The sequence below is a fragment of the Ovis canadensis genome, chromosome 13, assembly GCF_042477335.2.
Source record: "Ovis canadensis isolate MfBH-ARS-UI-01 breed Bighorn chromosome 13, ARS-UI_OviCan_v2, whole genome shotgun sequence".
NCBI lineage: Eukaryota > Metazoa > Chordata > Mammalia > Artiodactyla > Bovidae > Ovis > Ovis canadensis.
This window is the reverse complement of record NC_091257.1, coordinates 31072526-31085235: the sequence shown is the minus strand read 5'-3', so window position 1 is coordinate 31085235 and position 12710 is coordinate 31072526. Positions and strand designations below refer to the sequence as shown.

General features: G+C 42.0%; 1 long non-coding RNA gene and 1 other non-coding gene across 2 annotated transcripts; both read right to left on the bottom strand.

Annotated features, from left to right (window-relative positions):
- Positions 1-3764: 3764 nt before the first annotated feature.
- Positions 3765-5354, bottom strand: LOC138417335 (uncharacterized). The gene is made up of 2 exons (XR_011248078.1): positions 5081-5354; positions 3765-3946 (listed from the first exon to the last, which is right to left on the bottom strand). It is a non-coding gene; the product is annotated as an uncharacterized lncRNA (long non-coding RNA).
- Positions 5355-11784: 6430 nt separating this feature from the next.
- Positions 11785-11856, bottom strand: TRNAW-CCA (transfer RNA tryptophan (anticodon CCA)). The gene has a single exon. It is a non-coding gene; the product is annotated as a tRNA-Trp (tRNA).
- Positions 11857-12710: the final 854 nt, after the last annotated feature.

Sequence of the window (12710 nt, the reverse complement as noted above, 5' to 3'; positions counted from 1 at the left end):
GCCGACTCACTGGAAAATCCCTGATGGTGGGAAAGATTGAAAGCAAAAGGAGAAGAGGGCAGCAGAGGACGAGATGGTTAGATAGCATTACCGACTCAATGAACATGAATTTGAGCAAACTCCAAAAGATAGTGAAGGACAGGGAAGCATAATGTGCTGCAGTCCATAGGGTATCAGAGAATCGGACATGACTTAGTGACTGAACATCAACATACCCATAAATTCGTTGCTGAGCTCTCTTTTGTTTTGATTTTTTAAAATTTATTTATTTGCTCTTTTTGGCTGCACTGGGCCTTCACTGCTGCCTGAAGGCTTTCTCTAGTTGTGGCAAGCAGGGGCCACTCTCTAGCTGTGGTGCCCAGCCTTCTCATTGTGGTGGCTTTCTTGTTATGTTGCATGGTCCCTAGAGCACAGGCTTGGTAGTTGTGGCGCACAGGCTTGGTTGCCCTCAGGCATGTGGGATCTTCCCAGAGCAAGGACTGAACCCATGTCCCATGCATTGGCAGGTGGATTCTTAATCACTGGACCACTAGGAAAGTCCAAGGCCCCATCTTTCAATACTATTATATGGGCATCAGGATTTCAAAATCTGGATTAGCAGAGATAACAACATTCAGACCATAGCGACTGGCAAAAATAGTCCCAGAGAGCAGATTAGTGGCTGCCTAGGGTTAGGGGCAAGAGTTGGTGATTGTCTGCAAAGAGGCAAGAGGAAATTTTGGAATTAAGAAAATGTTTTAGATTTTGATTTTGGTTGTGGTGTTGGTTACATAATGAAGACAATAGTCTAAACTCATCAAAATGTACACTTAAAATGGACGAATCATTTTTGGATGAAAATTATACTTCAGTGAAATTGTGGGAAAAGTTTACTTTTCTATTAAATATCTATCAAATTTATACTATTTTTATTGTTTTGACCAATTATGTACCAATAATCATTGTCATGACAACTCAGCACAGAAGTCTTTTTTCTTTTTTGCCTTTTTGGTTCTATGTATTTTATATTCACTCTAGATCTTAGTAAAAATAATTACACAAATTGTACTGTAAGCCAATATAACTGTGCTTTTCCATATTTCATCAAAGAACAATATACATACAAAAATGTATATATTTCATAAAGTATTCAGTCATACAATGAACCTGGACATAAACAGTGAAATAGTCCAAAGAATTCTTCAATGAATATTAACTATTCAAAAGATCGAAACACCTAATCTTCTATAGCATTTATGATAGTAAATGCTACATAAGGCTAAAAAAACCCATTGAAATTGAACAGAACCTTTAGAATAGTTTATCTTATAATTGTATCCATTAAATTTATCAATATTATTCTTAGAAATTGCTGCAACAAAGTCAATGAAATCACAAGAGAAATCTTTAACACTTAGAGGCTTGTGGCTATGGGAAACACAGCAAATTTTAATTTACACTTTTTTTGCCAGAGAAGTAAGAAAGTGATCAGTAAAAGGCTGTAAAGTATAAAGTATATTAAGGAAAAATTCTTTGGGAAAGGAAATGTGATATCAAAGGGGGGGAAAACATATAAAATGCCATCTATTAAAAAAGAGATTGTTCAAATATTTAAAATTGTGATAATAGTGGATTATCATATAGTAAATCACCATATTTTATAGATTTCATTAGATTTATTTAGAAGAATGATTATAACAGCTTCATTTGAAAACACTTGTATTTATGCTATATTAGAAAACTCATTCTTGTAGCTATTTAGAGTTGTTGTCATTGTTTAGTCGCTAAGTGAAGTGAAGTAAATGTCACTCAGTAGTGTCCAACTCTTGGGACCCTATGGAGTGTAGCCCACCAGGATCCTCTGTCCATGGCAAGATTCTCCAGGCAAGAGTTCTGGAGTGGGTTGCTATTCCTTCTCCAGGGGATCTTCCTGACCCAGGGATTGAACCAGCATCTCCCACATTACAGGCAATTTCTTTACCACTGAGCCACCAAGGAAGCCCATTTAGACTTAAGGTAACATTTTTTAAAATGTCAACTTCAAAAGGTGCAGAGAGAGACTATAATCTTTCAAAGTACTTTTAGGAGAAAAAAAGGAAAAAAGAACCATTGATTTAGGGGTAGGTAGAACAAAGAGGGCTAAGAAAGAATAGTCAGGAGAAAGAAGGAAAACTCAGGAAGCATGTTCACAGAATTCAAAGGCTTTGGAGGAGGGGAGATTGTTCTGGGCCTCAGAGAGCAAGCAAGGCAAGTTCTAAGAGCTAATCTACTGAGTGTATAGGTCAGTGGGAGATAGTTCACTTTCCCCTGCTCAAGGGGCATTTGAGTTTGGAGATCAAGGATATCCTTGTCCCTTTAGGGGCTCAAAAGGAGTTGCCTTGTTTTAGAACAGAGGAAAGGCTCCAAAGAGGCTGCAAAATTGAGAGTGGACCTGTTAGCAAGAAGATGGTGTCCTGAGGGATGGAGAACTGAACTAAGGCCCGTGAACTCGAGAGCAGTGGGGCCCAAGGTCTCCCCACTTAGGACCAGTCAGCCCATGACAGGTGCAGTGTCCACCGAGGGGAAAGCCAGTTCATCTAGTCTAGACAGCACCCCCACGCCCAGCCTAGAACAGAAGCAGGGGGGCCATCCACCCCTGATGGAAGCATATGGGGTGGACAAAAAGCAGATCACTCCAGACTCTAGAGAACCAAAGACCCCACCCTCAGTGTTGCATGCTATCTAAAACTCTCTGGAATCTTGCTGACCCAGGTCCCAGAAAGAGAACCTCAATAATAGCAGAAATTGGGTTTCCTCCCTATCTAGTGGGAAAGGGAGCTTAGATTAATTTTTAGAAAGGGAAACATAAATAGAACATTTCTTAAAGTCTGCCTGTTGTTACATATTCAAAGCTGCTCCATAAGGAATGAAAAGCATTTGCTTGTATCTGACAGCTAGGAGGTCATAGGTACAGTTTCAGCAGAATTTGGGGGTGAAATCTAGATTTTATGGAATGAGGAATGAGTGGGAGGTGAGGAAGCAGAGGAAACACATGCAGATGGCTATTCCTAGAAACTTGGCTGTGAACAGAAGGCGAGATGAAGGATGCAAGCTTGAGAGGATGCAGAGGAGAGGGTTCTCCCGTGAGGCCCCCACAGCAGTGTTGGAACCTCATTCTTGCTGACTGTGCTCCTCCCATCCTGCTTCCTTGGGCATCGTTTTGTTGTTTCCTTGGTATTTATAGAGAAATGTATAGCAATAATAAAGATACTTAACAACAAGGTCCTACTGTATAGCACAGGGAATTATATTCACTAACCTGTGATATGATACATTGGAAAAGAATACGAGAAAGAATGTTCAGTTCAGTTCAGTTGTTCAGTCATGTCTGGCTCTTTGTGATCCCATGGACTGCAGCATGCCAGGTCTCCCTGTCCATCACCAACTCTCGGAGCTTGCTCAAACTTATGTCCATTGAGTCAGTGATGCCATCCAATCATCTCATCCTCTGTTGTCCCCTTCTCCTCCCACCTTCAGTCTTTCCTAGCGTCATGGTCTTTTCCAGTGAGTCGGTTATTTGCATCAGGTGGCCAAAGTATTGGAGTTTCAGCTTCAGCATCAGTCCTTCCGATGAATATTCAGGACTGATCTCCTTTAGGATGGACATATGAAGAATGTATGCATATGTACAACTGAATCACTTTGCTGTACAGAAGAAATTAACACAGTGTTTGTAAATCAACTATACTTAAATAAATTGTTTAAAAATCTAAAGAAAGTAAGGATATGCCAAATTCAACAACAACAACAATAATAACAAAGCTGTTTATTGTTAAGTGAGCTGCTTCAAAAAATGAACTGCCAAGTCTCAGTGGCTTAACACAGTAAGGTTTTCTTTTTCATGAAGATCAAACCCTCTTGGGTTTTCCTGCTGGGACCCAGGCTTATTCCATCCATATCATCTTCCACACTTGCTTCCAAAGTTTCTCTGGAAAAGGAAAAGAGCATAGAGAACTACCTCTGGGAAGGTTCAGTGGGCCACGACTGGAGGGCATGAACACCACTTCGGCACACTTTGAGCAGAGCTCCAGTCACATGACCACAGGTAATCACAAAGGGGCTGGAACGAGTGTATAACGAGACACGGCTGATGAATGTGAACTTCTCTCCACTACGTTACTTGCTCACTCACCACTATGACCCACTTAGCCTATGTCTTAGCCTCTCAGGATCTTGCCTAGGGTGCTGCTCAGATCCCTGTCCTAATATTTCCAGCCTGATGTATTCAAGTCTCAGAGTTTATCATATAAACAGGGAAGAAGTTAAATCACAAAGCTCCTACATTCTGGGCTTGAGAAGTACCAGAGGGAAAGGTCTGGGGACTGGGCAGGAGGATCACACACCCTGCCCATGAAGCGTGGGCATTTCACTTTCTCCTGGGGTTCTCTAGTGTGATGACTACTGTCACCACCGTGGCACAGATGCTTTCTCCGTGAACATCCTACCCCCCAATGTAAGAAACATAAAACCCATCTTCACACAGCTGAGACAGAAATGGCATTTCAAAGAGACTTTACTACATTCTACTGCCACCTAAGTGAAGAGCTGACTCTTCGGAAAAGACGTTTATGCTGGGAAAGATTGGATTTCCCAGGTGGCGCTAGTGGTAAAGAGCCTGCCTGCCAATGCAGGAGATATGAGATGTGGTCAATCCCTGGGTCGGGAGATCCCCTGGAGGAGGGTATGGCAACCCACTCCAGTATTCTTGCCTGGAGAATCCCATGGACAGAGGAGCCTGGCAGGCTATGGTACATGGAGTCTCAAAGAATCAGACATGACAGAATTGATTTAGCACACGTGCACCCTGGGAAAGATTGAGGGCAAAAGGCAAATGGAGACTCAGAGAATGAGATGGTTAAATAGCATCACCGACTCAATGAACGTGAATTTGAGCAAACTCCAGGAGACAGAGGGGGACAGGGGAACCTTTTGCAGTCCCTGGGGTCGCAGAGGGTTGGACACAACTGAGTGACTGAGCGATAGCAACAAGGGATGACAAATGGAAATGAACAAGGCTCCACCAGCTTTTCCTCGTAAGCATCCTGGTCAGCCTATTGCTTACCTCCAGCTGCCACCCTCAGTGTCAGGTAGCTGCAACATTAAAGACTCTGCATTGTTTTGCAATCCAGGCTGCTGGGCAGCCAGCATCTGGAGCCTTGCTTTGCTCGCCGTCGTCATTCGCCGTCACCGTAACAGAGAGCTTCGAGGGTTGCATGCCGGCAATCCCGTGTTTCACACAGAAGTTACACATGCCACATTCTGTTCACAACTCATTAGCCAGAAGGACCCCACCCAACCCAAAGGGGCTAGGAAGCAATCCTACCGAATGTCTAAGAGGTAGAGAGCCAGCAATATTTACTGAACATCACTAACAACTGTCACACCCACTGAGCAGACCCCAAGGGGAAATGAAACTCAGGTGCAGAGACAAGCTCTCTATTGTTAGCATCTTTTCCTCCTGAGGAGTGTCTTCTCTCAGAGATAGGGAGACAGAAATTCCTTGTATTTGTGGGTTTTTTTAATGTATATTTAAAAAATTTTATTCCATGTGTTTTGCTTAACATGCCTTTTCAGATTATTTTTACTATTATTAATTTTTTGAAGAAGGATCACAAGGACTCCAAGATTGAATACACAAGTTTCACTACTGCTGAAGCAAGTGACGACATTCTTTTTAACCTCAACATAGTTACATCTTATTAGTAGTTTTATTTGTACATGCCCTGTTTACTCAAAGACACTCACAGTTTATACCCAAACTAGTACACAGTGTAGAAGGGTTATCACTGGCCATTATCTATAACAACTGCCAGCTTGAGTCTGCCTCCCAGAGCAAATTTCTTTACATTTTGGTCCATTGATGTAATGAAAATGAAAACATGGTTCCATATTGATTTGCTTCCTAGATTTTGCAACATTGGAAAAGATGGATCTTAACTTTTTTTTTTTTGTCAAAAAGAGTGTATTTGGTGTTCTTTGAGAGATGTCTTGATGCTGGTACCACACATAGGTTCGTCATCAGCCATTCTTCTACTGAACTGCATCTGCTTAGCTTCTTGAGGATAATGTCATGTCAGAATCTTTGTTGAAGAAAGGTGCTGTAGATTATAGTTATGGCTCCTTATCAGCACAGCCTCCACTTCACTCTAGAAGGAAATGAAATCGCACTTGCACGGTTTGCTCTGTTCAGAGCTCTCTTCTATTGTACTTTTCTCTGCCCCTCAATACTTATTTTTGTGGCTGTCCTTCCTTTTATTTGGCAATGGGTTATTTCATAGTTATCTTAGTATCTCCTGGTAGCAAAGATGTAAATGTGTGATTTGTAATTCCAGGGTTGTTTTTTATTTTTCCACTTTCAAAGGGCCTCCCTCCCCCAATTGTATGTAATACGGGCCTTCCATTATATCCACAAAATAATTGTCATGACCACATAATATACTCCAGGGTTCTCCTTGTACTTCTTGGTGAAGAGTGAAAAATTAACAAATAACGTGTAAAAAACACCTGGGAAGAGCATTAATGTACAAAGGACATCTGTTTTGAGTCTTTGCCTGGAGACCAGCAGGGATTAGGTTATCCTAAGAAAGGATTTTTAGCCCAAAGTTATCCCAGATGAGGAAAAGATTGACAATCTTGAGCTAAGTGCAGTCATTGCTTTATTCAGTCAGCCTGTCAATCATTTACTGAGTGTTCACATGCACTTTGCTTTGAAACTCTGAACGAGCAGCTAAGTGACACGGTCAGATTTAAACAGCAAGCAAATCACGCTGCTAACAGTGTGAGCCATAGCTGTGTAGGACAGAGGGAGGAATAGACGGGAGATGAAGAGATTTGTAGTAATCCAAATGCAAAGTGATGAGAAATTGAATCAAAAGAGTGATGGTGGTGGGAACAGATAAGGAGGAAATAGATTCAGGAACTATCTGAAGATGGAACCTGTTGACTTGTTGGAAATGGGGACGGATGAGAAGGAATGGGAGGGAGAATGCCCCGGTGGCTGGCTTGGGCAGTTAGGTGGATGGTGGTGCTAGTTATCGAATATGAATACAAAAGGAAAAATGGCGTGTGTGATGAAATTAGTAGTAGAGGAGTTGCTGGGAGGGATATGATGAGTTAATTATGTGGATCTGCAGATGAGCAGAAAGTTTCATTTATTTAGTAAATTACAGTGTGCCTGGGCTCCAGCTACAAGTGGGGCAATCGGATCATTCTCATATAAAGTGAAAGTGTTAGACGCTCAGTCGTATCTATCTAACTCTTTGCGAACCCATGGACTGTAGCCCACGAGGCTTCTCTGTCTGTGGGATTCTCCAGGGAAGAGTACTGGAGTGGGTAGCTATTTCCTTCTCCAGGAGGTCTTCCTGACCCAGGGATCAAACCTGCATCTCCTGCATTGCAGGCAGATTCTTGCCTGAGCCACCTGGGAAGCCCCATTCCCATACAATGTGGTAGTTTAAAGTATGGTGTGGGTGAGATTGAGCTAGACTGTGAGTGCAGTTAGAAGACCCCCTCTCCCCTTTACCTTCGATCTCTCTCCTGCCCCTGGATGTTATCAGCAGTGAAACAAGCTCTCAGGTTTCCCACCTTGAAGATCTTCTCTGGACCCCTCCTCCCTTCAGTTCTGGCTTCACCCTCTCCTGAACTTGCTGTTTCTAAGGCATCTTCAGAACGCTCCATTTTCTGCAACGTCGTTGGAGCAATATCACTGCTCCATTTCTAGCAACGTGAGGATGATCCCACAGATCCTCACTGCCCCTCTGGCTGCTCTGAATGTAGGAGAATGACTCTTTGTCTTCCTCTGGGTGACCTGCCATGTGCACTATCTGGGCACTGAAGTTAACACTGTTTATGCCTCTTTGTCTCACAGTGTCCCCTGGGAAAACATCCCTTTTGGTCCTTGCTTGCAACCTGTTTTGCCGTTAGGCTTGACTCTAGTCTGGGGGCCTGGGCTGCAGGTTAGACCGTGGCTGTCCCATTTCTTCAGCTTCTTCATACTCCCCCATCTCCTCCTATAGAGGCATCCCCAACTGCTTTAGGCACTTCCTTCCCATGCAAAAATGTGTAACATGTTTGGATGTTTATTTCACAAAATGCAGAGTTTTAGAGGAGAAGAGATGTTTATAGTAATACAAGCTCACTGTAGAAGTTATTCGGAACATGTGAAAATGTATAAATACAAAAAATGTCCAGTTATTATTATCCAGAAATGACTGCTCTTCACATTTTCAATGGGCTTCCTTTCCTTTGCACTTTTGTCTATGTATCTCATACATATTTTACTCAAAATAAGATTCTACTATATATGTAGTTTTTAAAAAGTCAGTTAAAGGTGTATTTCCATTGTTAATAAATACAGATGGACACAGCTTTTTAAAAACTTGTTTTATTGAAGCATGATTGATTTAGAGTGTTAATTTCTGGTGGACGGCACAGTGACTCAGTTATACGTATGTGTATTCTTTTTCATATTCTTTTTCATTGTGGGTTATTACTGGATGTTGAATATAGTTTCCTGTGCTATATGGTAGGAACTTGTTGATCCATTCTACGCAAAATTGTTTGCATCTGCTAACCCCAAATTCCTAATCCATCCCTCCCCAACTACCCCCTCAGCTTGGCAACCATAAGTCTGTAGATGGACATAATTTTTTTTTGGACATAATTTTTAATGGAATTGCATTCTGTTAGATGGGTTGCTCTATTTTAATCAATTCTTTATTGGCATGCAGGTGCCTTCTGATATTTTCATATCAAGGCTGTGATAAATGGCCTCGTTATACATAGATTTTTGTGGGGCCTTTCTGTGTGTGAGTTAGTTCCTTTAAAAATATGGCTAGAAAGTACATTACTGGATCAATGTATTTACATTATAAAATCTAATACATACTGCAAAATGCTTTTTAGTTAAAACCTACCAGTTAATCTTTGACCAGCAAGATATTCTCAACATATTCAGGGTGTTTTAAAATCTTGGCCAATATGATAGATGAATAATTAACATTCTATTGGCCTCAATTTAGGTTTGATTACTTGAGAAACAGAACAGGTGGTTACTAATCATCTGTGTTTCTATTTCTTATGAATTTGCTTGCCATGGACGTTGGTGGTTGCCCAGTTTGCTCCTGGCACATCCGTACTGACGCTCACTGCATCTAGACAGGGTAACAACAATGATCACAGTCATTACTTAGAGTAAAACTGACTGAATCTGATGAACACATTCATATAAGTTCTGTGAGGGCAGGAACCATATGTGTCCTGTTCATTTTTGATGTTATAATGTGTTTCACAGTACTTGGCATATCTAGGGAATTAAAAAATATTGGTTGAATTAATATAATCCCCTTTTTTTTCATTGGTTTAAAAAAACAGACTTTATATTTTAGAATAGTTTTTAGTTCACAGCAAAATTGAATGGAGGGAACAAAGATTTCTCATATGCCATATATCTCCTGCCCCACCCCAATAGGGGAAGTGAAGTCGCTCAGTCGTGTCCACCTCTTTGCGACCCCGTGGACTGTAGCCCACCAGGTTCCTCCATCCATGGGATTCTCTAGGCAAGAATACTGGAGTGGGTTGCCATTCCCTTCTCCAGGGGATTGTCCCAACCCAGGGATCGAACCCATGTCTCCTGCATTGCAGGCAGAGGCTTTAACCTCTGAACCACCAGGGAAGCCCTAGCCTCCCCCAGTATCAGCATCCCTCACCAGATGATACATTTGTACAACTGATGAACCTGCGCTGACACAGCATCACCACCAAGAGTCCTTAGTTCACATCAGGCTTTGTGCCAAGCCGCTTTAGTTATGTCCATCTCCTTCCGACCCATGGAATGTCACCTGGCAGGCTCCTCTGTCCATGGGATTCTCCAGGCTAGAGTACTGGAGTGGCTTGCCATGCCCTCCTCCAGGGAATCTTCCTGATCCAGGGACTGAGCCCATGTTTCCTGGGGCTCCTACACTGCAGGCAGATTCTTTACTGCCGAGCCACTCTGATTTTAACGTGATAATATTTAGGTCAGCAATGAGGCAAAGCAAAACTGAGGTAAAGAAGTTCTTTACGTGTACCTCCTGTCCTTTTATCCAGTTAGGGCTAAAGAATGAACTCTCTGTAGTGAAGTATTAACCAGACTCAGAAAACTCGTGATAGGAATGGATAAACTTGGCAAAGAACATGGAGGTCTTGAGAACCATCTTGGTCTCTGAACTACCCCTGATCAGGTTTGTTGACTATAATTTGAAGGCTTTCTTACCTTGCTTTCCACTGGCTGTGAGTGGTTAAGTGGCTGTAATTCTCTTCTGGTCCAGAATTTAACCAACACTTTCCAAAGGCAGATGAAACATTAGAATCTGATGACATGAAGAGTTCTTCATTGACTAATACCCTACCCAAAGGTGATGACAGTTCTTTTGCCCTGATGACAGTTCTTTTGCCACTGAATCATCAGCTCTTGCCATTATAGTACACAGCACATATTAGGGACTCAATGAATATCAGTTGATTGAATGAGTGAATGAATGAATTTCCATAAGTGATTAACATCAAATACCAAGGCCTTGCATTAAAATGCATTTTCCTAAATTCTTTCTTTTTTGATTTCACCTCAAGGCATGATATTAATTCCCTGATCAGGGATCAAACCCACACCTGCTGTGGTGGAAGCATGGAGTCTTAACCAATGGGTCACATAGTAATTCTCTTTAAAAAAAAAAAATTGGTTTTATATTTTTAATAAATTCTTTCATTTCTATACAGTTTTAATTAAAGAAACCTCCCCCCTTCTTTTTCTGTTCATAGTGTTTTTTTTAAACCCCACACCATTTTTGCTGCTATTTAGTTAATTAAGTTTAGTGAATTAAGTCTAAACTCATTAGTCAAGCATTTGAAGTCCTCCATAATGCTATGCTCTCAAACTATCTTCTTAGGGTTACTAATTTTCATATGGGCTTTTCTGGTGGCTCAGATGGTAAAGAATCTGCCTGCAATGCAGGAGGCCTGGGTTTGACCCCTGGGTCAGGAAGATCCCTTGGAGAAGGAACTGGTAAACCACTGCAGTTTTCTTTCCTGGAGAATTCCATGGACGGAGGAGCCTGGCATGCTACTGTCCATGGGTCTCAAAGAGTTGGACATCACTAAGCGATTAACACTAATACTACTCAAACTCTTCTGCTATTTGGCTCCCACTGACCAGGTCAAATCCCATCTCCTCTGTTACAATGCCTGTAAGATTACCTGTGGTGAATACTATGACAACCTCCCCCATAGCCATTCCTCTTTTCTTTGTCATCAGCCTAATTTTGCTTGGGAGAACCATGACTTCTCCATGTGGGAAGAAGCCTAACTCCATTTTTGGTGCTAAATGGAGTTGAAAGCAATTAACACAATCCTATATCCTGGCCATGAATATTGGTTCAGAAATGGATATGTGATTCAGTTCACACCAGAGCTTGAGATAGACTAGGTTTGCTGGGAGTTGTTGGTTTTTTCTGAGATAAGGAGGCATGAAACTGGAAATTGTTGGCAGCCTTCTTACTTGGGTGCAGCTGACATGATGGGAAACAGAGAAAGAAGCTGGTCCTTGACAATATCATTAAGTCCTACAAAGCCCATCTTCTGGTAGATTTTCAGTGACATGAGTGAAGTGCAAGTGGCTCAGTCATGTCCAACTCTGCAACCCCATGAACTGTGTAGTCCACCAGGCTCCTCTGTCCATGGAACTCTCATTGAAATACTGCAGTGGGCTGTCATTTCCTTCTCCAGGGGATCTTCCCAACCCAGGGATTGAACCCGGGTCTCCTGCATTGGAGGCAGACGCTTTAACCGCTGAACTACCAGGGAAGCCCTTTTTTGTTATTTGGAAGTATATTTAAAAAAGAAAAGTATTAGGAGAGAGACTGGATTGAACTTAGAAGAAGGCGGGTAGAACAGTTGCAAATAACAACAAAAACCCAGCTGTAACTAGGTTAAAAAATAGAGCTGAATTATTGGCTCATCTCATGTCAGTGGGAGCTTCCCTGGTGGCTCAGCTGGTAAAGAATTCACCTGCAATGCGGGAGACCTGGGTTCAATCCCTGGGTTGGGAAGATCCCCTGGAGAAGGGAATGGCAGCCCACTCATATTTGTTGTTGTTCATTCACTAAGTTGTGTCTGACTCTGTGACCCCTTGGACTGCAGCACGCCAGGCCTCCTTGTACCCCACCAACTCTTGGAGTTTGCCCGAGTCCATGTCCATTCAATTGGTGTGGATCAGATAGTAAAGAATCTGACTCTAATGCAGGAGACCCAGGTATCTGGGTCAATCCCTGGGTAGGGAAGATCCCCTGGAGAAAGGAATGACAACCCACTCCAGTATTCTTGCCTGGGGAACCTGGAGAATTCCATGGACAGAGAAGCCTGGTGGGCTGCAATCCATGGGGTCACAAAGAGTCAGACACGACTAACGGTTATTATACAGAAAAAATGCGCTGTACTAATAAATATACTAACAAATATACATAGATATATGTATGTGTGGATTGAGTTTTATTGATGGTAGGTAAGATGGACAAGCCTTTAAATAGCATTGCCTTTTGTAGTGAGAAATTTAATTTCTTTTCAGAGATTTCAGTCACCTTTTAGTCCTTGTGAATTCATCAATGACAATATCCACCTATTGCCAGTAGGTTTAGTACTTTTAACATCTCTCATACATG